Consider the following 3361-nt stretch of genomic DNA (forward strand, 5'->3'; position numbering starts at 1 on the left):
CTTTCCCTGTGTGTGTTCCTGTCCCCATGGCCGTGGCTTTTCTGGGGTGACTTCCCACACCTGCACAGCACCAAACCAGCTATTTTTGAGGTTTTTCTTCAGATCAGTGACACTACCCCACATTCCCAGGGGGGTCCCTGCACAGATGTGACAAGGTGGGAAAGTTTTTGCAGGAATTCCCCCGACTTGTGTACAAAAGCCAGCACAGGCACCTCTGCCAGGCCTAACTGCAAACAAAAAGAGCCACAGCACTGTTTTTGCACAGTTTTCACTGAGTTTTTTTCCCTGACAGCTCTGGATCCACACTTGCAGAGAGGAATTTCCCTGCTGCTTCCCTGAGGAAGGTGGAAGTTCCAATTTCAGCAGAAAAAATGTGGGAGATTTTCTGCTAATCATGGGGTTGGCTTTGGGAAGTGCCTGCCTCCCCCTGCTTTGGGGACAGGGAACTTCATTTTGGGCTGTGCTGCAGCTCTGCAGGGAGGCACCACAGAGTTTTCTGCCTTTCCCTGCCCCCTCCAATGCCCCTTTCCCTCCTGTTCCCATCCCTGCAGCCCAGGCTGGTTAACTGCATCCCCAGGATGTTGATTTTCATCCCTGTGCCTCATAATTCCTCTTTGCCCTTCAAACCATCTCCCCAGGGAGGAGCAGCTCCTCTGCTCCTGTGGACCCTGAGGGATCAGGGATGGGTCGATGCTGCCCCTGGCATCTCCCAGTGCCCAAAATTCCTGCTGTCAAAGTACCAGGCTGCACAAAAAAAAAATCATCTGTGGGATCTCAGTGCCACAAAGAGCCAGAGCCAGCCTTAATTTATATATTCCAATATCACTGTAGAGATCAAACTAAATATAGGCAAGGAGGAACACACCCCCAGTGCGAGCACTGCGCAGGACAAATGGAGACAATTAAGTCACAGCAAGGAAAGGAATTAATCTAATGATCTTCACAGGCTCAGCATCCAGCAGCCCATCAGCTATGAGGGGAAAGAATGACGAGGAGCTCGGCTGAACACGATTTTTCCACTCTCCTTATGGGCATTTCCAGTGTGTCCCTTTCTTTTGCTGCACGGAGAGGAGAGGGGACTCTGAGGGTCTCATCTGAAGCACCTCAGTGGTCAGGCAAAACCACTTTGCTCAGCCTTGACAGGGTGAGAGAGCTGGGGATGGAGAAGAGAAGGCTTCAGGGAGAGCTCAGAGCTCCTTGCAGTGCCTAAAGGGGCTCCAGGAGAGCTGGAGAGGGACTGGGGACAAGGGACAGGACACAGGGAATGGCTTCCCACTGCCAGAGGGCAGGGACAGATCAGAGGTCAGGGATAAATTCTCTGAGGGTGGGCAGGCCCTGGCACAGGGTGCCCAGAGAAGCTGATCCCTGGAAGTGTCCCAGGCCAGGCTGGAACAACCTGGGATAGTAGAAAGTGTCCCTGCCCATGGCAGGGGGATGGAGCTGGATGATCTTCCAAGGTCCCTTCCAGCCCAAACCATTCCAGGATCCATCCAAAGGAAAACATCTCTTGAGATGATTATCGGCCAGAACCTGCCCATCAGCAGCTTGGACAGTGTCAGTGCAGCAGCTCTCAGCAGAATGTAATGTTCTTAGAGGAAACAAAAGTCCCAGCAGCAAAGGCAGATTTCTTTCTGCAGGGGCAGTGCTCTGACTGCTCCTCTGCTTTGGGGTCTGTGGGCCAAGCTGGCCCCTGTTCTGTCCCCACAGCTTGGTGTGGAAGGGCCAACCTGCCCTGTTTTTTTCAGGATGGAAGGCAGTTATCAGCAGGAGTGAGATGGGCCCTGATTCCCTTTCCTAGAAACCTCCTGTCACTGCACCCAGGTGTGTCCTCTTTGCAGCAACCCCCTGCTCATAGGGAAAGGGCCAGCTCACAGTTTGGGGGTTTGTCCTTCCTGGGCTGAGAAATCCTCAGAGCGTCCCTGGCGGGGGCAGCTCCTCTGGCTGGGCCTCCAGCCCTGCAAGAAGGCTGCAGAAATGCAATATTTTGTCAACTGCTCCATCTAGTGCCATTTCAGCAGAAAAAGCACGCAGAGCACAACGCTCAGAGCCCTGCTGGGGCCTGGGCAGCTTTCCCTGCCTGGGCTCTGGAGTGGCTCCCCGAGGATGTGCCAGCACCCAGCCCTGCTCCAGTGCTTACCTTGCAGCCCCAGAACCAGGAATCTTGACCCTGTTTTTCTCATATCCTTCTCTAAATGAGATTATAAACCTTTATGTGGAAACATCTGCCCTGGAAAACATCCCTCCTGAGCTCTTTAACTGCTCAGGAATCCCTTAGGTTGGGTCAGGCTTGGAGCAACCTGGGGAAGTGGAAGGTGTCCCTGTCTGTGGCAGGGGGTGCAATGGGATGAGCTTTAAGGTCAGTCCCAACCCAAACCATTCTGGGATCCTAAATAAAGAGGGAATAAGGAGTTTATGCTACCACTGCATATTTTCCCTTTTTGTGCAGGAATTGGGAGTAAACTCTGCTTCACCCCCACCAGCCTTGGGAAGGCAGCAGAGCCCTCAGAGCCCACCTGGAAAAGGCTAAAAGCAAAGTCAGGGTGACCCTTGTTCCTTTTCCATTTGGGATGCTGCAGAACACAGGTCCCTCTGATTTGCTGCCATCCTAGGAGGTGCAGCTACCACAGGAAGGAGCATTTTGGGGAACAAACCCCACTAAGAAGGGTAACAATGACCGTGGCAGTGTTTAACCAGGACATCAAACCAGATATCCAGACATGTGACCCTGTGGGGAAAGATGATAATGGAATTATGCATCCACGCTCAGCACAACTGTAAAAATGGATGTTTTATACACGTGTGACACTAAATTAATTCACTCCAGTGCTTTCAGGCAGAGGGACATTAACTGCTCCACCCTGGCATAATCACTTTACCCCCACAGGCTCTATGGATGTCACACTTCCAGGGTGGTAATTGCCATAGGATTAATTACAGGGAATTTAGAGGCATTACAATGATTCCTCATCAGCAGGACAATGAGGTAGAGCCCCTCACCCCTCCAGGCTGACCTGCTGGCCCCACCAGCCCAGCCAACCACATCATAACCTGGTTATGAGTTGGCCAAGAAATGCCAAGAGCCCTGAGATGGCTCCTGGTGCTGCCACTGCCCAGAGCAGGTTATTCCATGTCTCTCCAGGTGAGGAAGCTGATGGAAGGACTGTGAACAGCACATGGCCCTTCTAAAGTAAAGGCTCTGCCCCCCGAGTCCTCAAACCAAGGCAGGAGAACCCTTAGGACAAGAGGAAACAGAGGAAAAGTTTTGCCAGAGGTGGTTCAAACTGGATATCAGGGCAACACCTCAGGCATCAGCTTTCAACACTGACTTAAATTAAAATACAGAATAAAACAAATGCACAAC

Source organism: Vidua chalybeata, chromosome 9, assembly GCF_026979565.1.
Source record: "Vidua chalybeata isolate OUT-0048 chromosome 9, bVidCha1 merged haplotype, whole genome shotgun sequence".
Taxonomy (NCBI): Eukaryota; Metazoa; Chordata; class Aves; order Passeriformes; family Viduidae; genus Vidua; species Vidua chalybeata.